This window comes from Choloepus didactylus, chromosome 27, assembly GCF_015220235.1.
Source record: "Choloepus didactylus isolate mChoDid1 chromosome 27, mChoDid1.pri, whole genome shotgun sequence".
In the NCBI taxonomy this organism is placed as follows: Eukaryota; Metazoa; Chordata; class Mammalia; order Pilosa; family Megalonychidae; genus Choloepus; species Choloepus didactylus.
In genome coordinates, this window is record NC_051333.1 from 11038588 (window position 1) to 11048653 (window position 10066).

The 10066-nt window shown below is 44.8% G+C and overlaps 1 pseudogene; it reads right to left on the reverse strand.

Moving 5' to 3' along the window:
* Positions 1 to 262: 262 nt before the first annotated feature.
* LOC119521150 lies at positions 263 to 4187 on the reverse strand (annotated as a pseudogene).
* Between the last annotated feature and the right edge of the window lie 5879 nt (positions 4188 to 10066).

Below are 10066 nucleotides of genomic sequence, written 5' to 3' on the forward strand. Positions count from 1 at the left end.
TTATTTTTTTGTTCTTATTTTCACTTTTTCTGGTACAAGGACAATGTTCAAAAAATAGATTGGGGTGATGAATGCACAACTATATGATGGTACTGTAAACAGTTGATTGTACCGTTTGGATGACTGTTTGGTATATGACTATATTTCAGTAAAATTTAATTAAAAAAAAGGCAAGTTCAAAAAAACAAAAACAACAACAACAACAAAACATAGTTGAGTTCCTGATCGTGTCAGCAAAGTAAAGTTTTAAGTTCAACCAAGATTAAATCCAGATGGAGGTCTTCCCACCGCCTGATCTGTGGTCTCTACTGCTTTTGTTGGACCCAGCTTTGAACCCCACTTTGGCTTTTTTTATCCTGGGGACCATGGGTGTTGTTTTGGTGACTGTTAGGCCGGTTGCTGGATCCAAGCGTTCCCGGTCCATTCTGATCTCCGGCTGCAGAGTCTCCAGATCGGCCAGGGGATCTCTCATACTGCTTGTCCTCAGCAACGTTGGCTTTGTTTTTCTTGCAGGTGAGTTGAGCCTTAGACGGCTTGGTGTACTGGATTTGATCTGGTTTGACAGCAGTGTTACAGCCAGGAGGGGCATACGGTGTATTCCAAGTCAAAGGATAAGAGTAAGCACGCAGATCTTCAGGTTCCCTCCTTTTATGGTTATTGAGTCTCCAATGGTCCCAAATCCTAAAATGAAGCATCTCCCGAATGTTAAGCAATAGGCAAAGGCCTGTAACACCATACATTATCAGAAGGAACGTGGTCTTTTCAGGAGGTCTTGAAATAGAGCAGTCTGTCTTATGTGGGGAAGGAAATCTGCTCACCCATAAGATGGGTGGACTTGGAAGCCATACAGAAAATATTGCCCCAGAAGAAAGCCCACCTCAAACACGGCCCTTGCCGATAACTGCAGCCCAAGGTTTTCACAAGCCCATCCTCCCAGATCTGCTGACGGCCATTCGCTGGTTCTGCTCTTTATTTTCTTTTTTACCTTCTAATTCCACCTTGGGGTACATCATGGGATCTTCTTCATGGTTGTCTTCTGTTTCTCCCAGAGCCTGGTGCTGTTTCCAACGCAGTCCCTAGGGTTTGCTCCGAGCTGCCTTCTTGCCTGCTTCACCGTGCTCCATTCTGGCAACCTTATGAAAGTCATAGCCCCAATGAATCACTGAAGGAGGTGCAATAAATCACCAAGGGAGGTGCCGCCTGGGTGACCTGCAACATCCAGAGGTGCACACGCGAGAGGGGTACAAAGGCATCAGAGCAGACCTTCTCGCAGCCCAGCTGCTCTGTGCTGCACACAGGTTTGCTTTGCTCGTTATAAAAGACTCCTCCTAAGGACAATCTGGAAGACAATCAAAACAGTGAACCAGATGGGGAGTGGCTGTGGATCTCCTCTAGCAGGTGAGTCAGGAAGCTTGTTCTGGTTTGCTAATGCTTCCATTGTGCAAAATACCAGAAATGGTTTGGCTTTTATAACAGGGGTTTATTTGGTTACAAAGCTGTAGTCTAAAGGCCATGGAAATGTCCAAATTAAGACATCAACACGAATATAACTTTACTGAAGGAAGACTAATGGCGTCCAGAAAACCCCTGTTAGGTGGGAAGGCGCGTGGCTGGCACCTGCTGAGCCTGAATTATGTTCCAGCTCCACTCTCAGCTCCTGTGTGTTCGTCAAAATGTTGCTTTTGGGGCGTTTTGTCCTCTCTTAGCTTCTCTGGAGCAAACTCTGGGCTGACATAAGTCTGCTTTCAATGGCTGTCTCCAAAATGTCTCTCTCAGTTGCTCTCCAGTGTCACTCACAGCTGCTCTGAGGTCCTTCTGTTTGTGAGCTCCTTTTTAGGACTCCATTGATTAAATCAAGACCCACCATGAATGGGCAGGGTCCATATCTCCATGGAAATAATGCCATCAAACATTTCACCCGCAGTTGATTGAGTCACATCTCCAGGGAAACACTCAGTCAAAGGATTCCAACCCAATCAACACTAATATGTCTGCCCCTACAAGATTGCTTCAAAGAACATGGCATTTTGGGGGACATAATACATTCACACCGGCACAAAGCTCCCACTAATGGTGAATCCATTGTTTTTGCCCTTTTATCCAGAACTTCTGGTACCCAAACTTTTCTTGGAAGACTGATGGTTTGCTTGCAACTTTTCCAGATTCCCTCCGGTAGTGGGTTCCCCTGGAGCCACCTCCTCTGCTGGGCCTTGGCCAGACCTGCCAGCCACCACCTCGTGTGCCCCGTGTCACCATCACCGCCGCCGCTCTCGCCTTTGTCTTCCAGCCATACAAATGTAAGATTGTTTTGTAAGATTACTTTTCTTATTTGTTCAGTTTTTCCATTTAAATGACTTATACTGTGTTTGGTATCTTTAAGAACATGAGCAGTGAAACTACAGCTGTTACTTGTGTTAGGGCATCTAAAGCTCCAGCCCTAGGAAGAAAAATACTCAGGGGCCATTCCCACCATTCTAGAGAGCATTTTATTCTTAGGCCTAAAAGATCTGGTAAGGGCGGGAAGATTTTGGGGTGCAATGGACAAAACTTTATGACTGCTTCTTGGCAAAAATGAATACCCTAAGGTACATCCAGCCTGTCCATTCATAAGGGAGGTGTGTCCAAGAGTGTGTTCCACAAAACCAACCAGCACCCGGGGAGGCAGTTATGCTCTGGCTTGCTTAGAGCTGTTTTGTTTTCCTGTACGTTCATTCTGCTGTACAACGATGTTTCGATCACATTCCAATGTGGACAGCCATCCCAGATGTCGGTGTGCAGCTAAGTCGGAAGGATCACGTCTTTCAATACACAAAAGAGTTCTGGTGCTTAGGATGCCATATTCAGAAAGCATCCAGGTCAAGCTGTCCTGTTCCGGTTTGCTAGTGCTGCCGTTACACAAAATACCAGAAATGGATTGGCTGTTTTAAAGGGGATTTATTAAGTTACAAATTTAAATTCTGAAACCATGAAAGTGCCCAAACTAAGGAATCAAGAAGATGATACCTTCACAGAAGGAAGGCCGATGGCTTCTGGAACACCTCTGTCAGCTGGGAAGGCACATGGCTGGTGTCTGCTGGTCCTCTGCTCCCAGGTTGCATTTCAAAAGGGCTTTCTTCAAAATGTCTCTGGGTCTCTCAGAGTTTCTTCAGCACCTGTGCATCTAAGCATTGGGGTCTTCTCTTAGATTCTCTGGAGCAAATTCTAGGCTTGCGTCTCTAAATGTCTCCAAGCATCTCCAAGTGTCAACGTGAGTGTCAGCTCTTAGCTTCCCTCCAAAATGTCCCTCTCAGCTGCTCTGAGCTCATTCTGTTTGGGAGCTCTTTTATAGGACTCCAGTGATTAAATCAAGACCCCGAATGGGCAGGGTCTGTATCTCCATGGAAGTAATTTAATCAAACATTCCACCCGCCATTGATTGAGTCACATCTCCATGGAAAGAATCAAAAGATTCCAACATAATCAACAGTAATACTTCTGCTCCCACAGGACTGCATTAAAGAAAATGGTTTTTGGGGGGACGTAATATATCCAAATTGGCACACATTCCAAACAGATGCCATGGTTGGGTGGGCCTTATTTAGATGTTCTCTAATAATAGAAATAGCAGGTTGAGCAGAAAAAGAATAATTATAGAGAATATTAGAATTAGGTAGTTGCCACCTTGGGGGATATGGGTGATTAAAAGTTTTTTTTATTGAAGTACTCCAGTTAACTAAAGACAGTGGAAGAATATTCCATGGGAGGACAGGGCTACTTGACATTGGAACGTAGTTGCAAACCCAACAGTCAGTGTGGTTGTGGAATGCTGCTACGGCTGCAGCTCCATAATGGAAGACAGTGAGATGAAGCAGGAAGGAAGCCTGGGGCTTCAACAAAAATGTTTAGTGGGTACCCGAATGGCAAGGTCTTCTCCTGCAAGTCAAAGTACTGTAAAATTTTCTCCCTAGGGCCCAGGATATCTGCTGCTAATGGACACATGCTGTCCCCCCACAGGAGCAGGCTTTAGTGCCAATTGTGTCCTGTCAGGTTCTAACGACATCACTCTGGCAGTCATTTCCAGGTGCACCTTCATATTGTAGCATCATTGGTCTTCTTGAGAACAGGAAGATGGGCTCCAGGAATCCACTGGCCTGTCCCATAGCATCCTCCTGCACCAGGCAGCAGAGCCAGTCTGGAGCAGGGTCCATGGAAGAGCCAAAGTGACTGAGCCTTTTTCTGGCAGGCAGGGCTACAGGTGTCCATAGCAGCAAGGTGTTTTTATCCATCTTTGGGGTATGACCAGGGCATGACCAGAAGATGTGCTGATATTTTTATAGATTGGGGGACTGCAGAGACGGGTCTAGCCAATAACCAAACAGGGAGACACTGTGCACAGTACTGGGGGCCTGGCTTAAAAATGTAAGCACATCAGTTAAAACACAGGTCCCTGTTTCTTCTTTCCATTTTTACTAGGCTTATGTTAATGGGTAGAACATAATTTATGCACTTGCTTTGCTTCCTTTTAAGTGTCTCTTTGTGCTGAAGATGAAGTTTTGATCTGTAGCTGACTGCAAGTGCTTTCAGAGAAGCATCAGAGTAAAGCCATGTAACTGACAAGGAAATGTGGCTGTTTCTGTGGCATATAATATCTTTAAAAATAATTAAAACCATGACTAGCAACACTATATGATATTCTGCAGGTTCGTAGCTGTGCCAGTTTGTAATATATTACGTCCCCTGGGAAAAAAGCCATATTCTTTAATGCAATCTTGTACGGGCAGATTGATTAATCTTTTTGATTAGGGTGTGATGTCTTGATTGAGTGTTTCCATGAAGATGTGCCTCACCCAACTGTGGGTAATACCTTTGATTAGATTATTTCCATGGAGGTGTTACCACACCCATTCAATATGGTTCTTAATTAAATCACTGGAGTCCTATAAAAGCTCACAGACAGAAGGAGCTCAGTGCTGCATCTGAGAGAGACTTTTGGAGAGAGGCTGCTGACACTTTGAGATGCTAGCCCAGAGTTTGCTCCAGAAAAGCTAAGAGAGACAAGCCCAGAGACATTTTGGAGAAAGCTATTTTGAAACCAGAAACCTGGAGAAGCAAAGAATCAGAAATCATCAGCCACATGCTTTCCCAGCTAACAGAGGTTTCCTGGATGCCAGCAGCCATTCTTCAGTGAAGGTACCCTCTTGTTGATGCCTTAATTTGGACATTTTCATGGCCTTTGGACTGTATAGAACCAAATAAACCCCCTTTATAAAAGCTAATCCATTTCTGGTATTTTGCGTAACAGCAGCATTAGCAAACCGGAATAGTAACTAGCAGAAGTTCAGAAAATCTCTTAATTTTCATAATATTGTCTCAACATTTTTATGCAACTTAAAACATATCAGATGAACTTAGCCATTTTTAGCACTTCATTTTTTACAAGGTGAGAGAACAAATCCTTTGCCACTGTTTGTAATCAAAAGATATCCTTTAGGAGTCTCGGGCAAGATGGCGGCATAGAGAGGAGTGGAAGCTAAGCAGTCCCCCTGGAACAACTACAAAAAACCAGAAACAACTAGTAAATAATCCAGAATAACTGCGGGGGGACAAACGAGACCATCCATTCATCATACACCAACCTGAATTGGGAGGAATGCCCGAGAACACAGCATAAAATCTGTAAGTAAAGCGGAACCAGGTCGGGAGACCCCCTCCCCCATAGCCTGAGCTGCAGAGCCGTGTGGTGCCAGAGAGAAGCTGTCTCCCAGCAAGTGAATACAGCTCAGCTGAGCTCCAACTGGGGTTTTAAGTAGCGAGTGTGAACTGCTCACTACAGGTACGCAGCCCCAAAAAACAGACAGAGGCTTTGGGTGACGACTGACCTGGGAGAGCCGGAGGGTCCCCTTGGACTGGGTCTGAAGGGGACTATCTGTTTCTTTTTTGGCTCAGTGGAGAAAGCCCCAGTCATTTTCAGTTTCCAGGGCTGTGACTCGGGGAAGGGTGGAGACACCACAAGCAGAGAGCGAGACCATTGAAATGCTAATGACCTCCACCTGAGGGGTCTGTCTTCTCTAAGAGGAAAGGGGTGGGGCCCTTTCCATTCAGAACCAGACCCCAGAGCCTGGGGGAACACGGCCCTACCTCCTCACACCAGTCAAGAATTATAGGCTAACAGGCTTCACCTGCTGGGCACAAAAGCACAGTGACCCGAGGCATCAAAGGGTGGAGCAATTTTCTAAGACACACCCATAGGGAAACCAGATACTGAATATTTCTTCCCTCTGGGACCTGAGCCTGTTCTGGTCTGGGAAAACCTGATTTGGATAACCAAGGAAACCATGCCGAGACAACAGAAAATTACAACCTACACTAAGAAAAACAAAGTTATGGCCCAGTCAAAGGAACAAACGTACACTTCAACTGAGATACAGGAATTTAAACAACTAATGCTAAATCAATTCAAAAAGTTTAGAGAAGATATTGCAAAAGAGATAGAGGCTGTAAAGGAAGCACTGGACATGTATACGGCAGAAATCAAAAGTTCAAAAAACCTACTAGCAGAATCTATGGAAATGAAAGGCACAACACAAGAGATGAAAGACACAATGGAAACATACAACAGCAGATCTCAAGAGGCAGAAGAAAACACTCAGGAACTGGAGAACAAAACACCTGAAAGCCTACACGCAAAGGAGCAGATGGAGAAAAGAATGAAACAATATGAGCAACGTCTCCAGGAACTCAAGGATGAAACAAAGTACAATAATGTATGTATCATTGGTGTCCCAGAAGGAGAAGAGAAGGGAAAGGGGACAGAAGCAATAATAGAGGAAATAATTAATGAAAATTTCCCATCTCTTATGAAAGACATAAAATTACAGATCCAAGAAGCGCAGCGTACTCCAAACAGAAGAGATATGAATAGGCCTACGCCAAGACACTTAATAATCAGATTATCAGATGTCAAAGACAAAGAGAGAATCCTGAAAGCAGCAAGAGAAAAGCAATCCATTACGTACAAAGGAAGCTTAATAAGACTATGTGCGGATCTCTCAGCAGAAACCATGGAGGCAAGAAGGAAGTGGTGTGATATAATTTAAGATACTGAAAGAGAAAAACCACCAACCAGGAATCCCGTATCTAGCAAAGCTGTCCTTCAAATATGAGGGAGAGCTCAAAATATTTTCTGACAGACAGACAAGGAGAGACTTTGTGAACAAGACACCTGCCCTACAGGAAATACTAAAGGGAGCACTACAGGGTGATAGAAGACAGGAGTGTGTGGTTTGGAACACAGTTTTGGGAGATGGTAGCACAGCAGTGTAAGTACACTGAACAAAGGTAACTATGAATATGGTTGAGAGAGGAAGATGGGGAGCATGTGAGACACCACAAGAAAGGAGGAAAGATAACGACTGGGACTGTGTAACTTGGTGAAATCTAGAGTATTCAACAATTGTGATAAAATGTACAAATATGTTCTTTTACGAGGGAGAGCAAGCAAATGTCAACCTTGCAAGGTGTTAAAAATGGGGAGGCATTGGGGGAGGGATGCAATCAGCATAAGCTAGAGACTGTAACTAATAGAATCATTGTATTATGCTTCCTTTAATGTAACAAAGGTGATATACCAAGGTGAATGCAGATAAGAGGGGGGGGATAGGGGAGGCATGTTAGACACTTGACATTGGTGGTATTGTCTGATTCTTTATTCTACTTTGATTTAAGGTTATTTTTCCTTTTGCTGCTTCCTAGCTGTCATTTTTTTGTTTCCTCTTTCTTTTGCCTCTCTACCTTCTTTGACTCTCCCTCCTGCCTTGTGGAAGAAATGTAGATGCTCTTGCTTAGTATGAGCAGAATGTTCAATTAGGATGAACTTAAATGTTTGGAAATGAACAGGGGTGTTGGTAGCAAGATGTGAGAATAACTAACAGCGCCGAATGGTGTGTGAATGAGGTGGAAAGGGGAAGCTCAGAGTCATATATGTCACCAGAAGGAAAGTTGGAGGTCAAAAGATGGGAATGTATAAAACTGAATCCTATGGTGGGCAATGTCCATGATCAGCTGTACAAATACTAGAAATCACTTCATGAACCAGAACAAATGTATGACAATACAATTAGAAGTTAATAATAGAGGGGCATATAGGGAAGAACTATATACCTATTACAAACTATATACTACAGTTAGTACTATTTCAACATTTTTTCATAAACGGTAACAAGCGTACTATATCAATACTAGGAGTCAACAATTGAGGGGGGTTGGTTAGGGATAAGGGAGGTTTAGAGTTTCCTTTTCTTTTTTTCTTTTTTCATCTTTCACTTTATTTCTTGTCTGGAGTAATGAAAAGTTTCTAAAAATTGAACAAAAATTAAGTGTGATGGATGCACAGCTGTATGAGGGTACCCAGGGGCAAGTGATTGTACACTTTGGAACTTTGGATAATTGTATGGTATCTGAACAATCTCAATAAAAATGAAAAAACAAACAAACAAACAAACAAAAAAGATATCCTTTAGGGTTTGACCTTGAGAAAGTAAAATGTTAAAAGTTGTTCGGTTTGAGACAATACTTCATTTCTTACGTAAGCAAAGTTAAGGGAAAGACTTAGCTGTTTTAAAAGTGAGAAGACTTGGTATCTTTAAACAACCAAGGACATGATAAGGTCAACATGAAAAAGTACAAGAAGTTATTCTGAAGAAACACAGTCTTTCTGCTTTTTTGCTGATTATTCAGAAAAAGTCTTTTATAAACTTTTACTAAAAACAGACCAAAAATCCAAGGAAACTTTGATTCTTTAAAAGAGAGAAAACTAATTTTTAGTTGGCATTAATATATTATTTCATACTAAGTCCTTAAAAATTTTATGGATGCGGTCGCAGTTGACTTGTCTGGGGGGGGGGGGTGGCGGCCGGTTGCTAAATCCTAGGCTCCCAGGCTTGCTCAGAGGGTACCGGCGGCAGGGGCTCTTTCCCGGAGGCGAGGGCGAGGCGGGGGACTTGGCCAGGTCCCCGGCGGGGGGGCGTGCAAGGTGTGGAGGGCGGCGAAAAAGAACAGGCAGGACACGGTTCTTTTAGGGTAATAGAAGAAAACTAAGAGAGCTTTTTTAGGCGAGAGCACAAGCTTATATTGGGCGATTAGAGGGCGGGGTAGCTGTAGAGGTCGAAGGCTTGGATTGGTTCGGAGAGGGCGCGGAGGTTGATAGACAAGGGGCGGGAGTTGTTCTGGTAACTGCGCATGCGCACTGACGGTGGGGGAGTTGCTCTGGCAATGGGGAGTGTCAGGGGCAAGATAAGGGGGTGGGGAAAAGGCGGTTCCCTCCGGCAAGCCTCCCCTAACGGTGGTATTTTGGGTGAGGAAATGGGGCCTGCCTCCGGCTCCACTTTCCCAGGCCTGGGGGGCAGTGGAGGGCGCTGTCGCCCGTGCCCACCACCCTCCCCAGGGGCTGATCAGGTCCCCCAGCCCAGGCCCGCCAAGTCGAAGCACGTAATCAGTATCCCGCATTTCCCCCTTCTTTTCTAATTAAAGGAAGAAGCTTACCGGAGAGGTCCGCCAAAGGATGAGGGAAGGGGAAGGTTGGGGAGGGGAAAAAGGGTTGACGGTAGCTCAGCAAGGCTGGAGCTCAGCGTTGGTGTGGCACCTGGGCGCTCGACAAGGGCCTCGCTGCTAGCGGGATGGGCGAAGGTGGAAGGTTTAAAGTTGGAGGTTCAGATAAGCTGGAGCTCGAGGTTGGTGTGATGTCTAGGCGATCGAGAAGGGCCTCGCGGTCGGCGGGTTGACCGGTGGCGGTGAGGTTGCGGAGGGTTGGTTGTCATCTCGGAGTAGGGAGCGTCAGAGGTGGCGAGTCGCTGGTACTGGATTTGCACGAACGAGGAAAAAATAGCATCTGTTTGTTTCCTTACAAGTTGAACAATTCTACGGATAATACAGGGTCCTAAAGTGAGAGCTAGAATGATCATTAGTAAGGGGCCGAGGAGAGGGAGGAGGTAAGGGAGGAGGGGGGTAAAGATGTGGGACCAATAACTGGTGGCTTCACGGTCTCTTCTACGTTGTTCCAGTCCCTCTCGGACCTTCTTTAGGCTGTCCT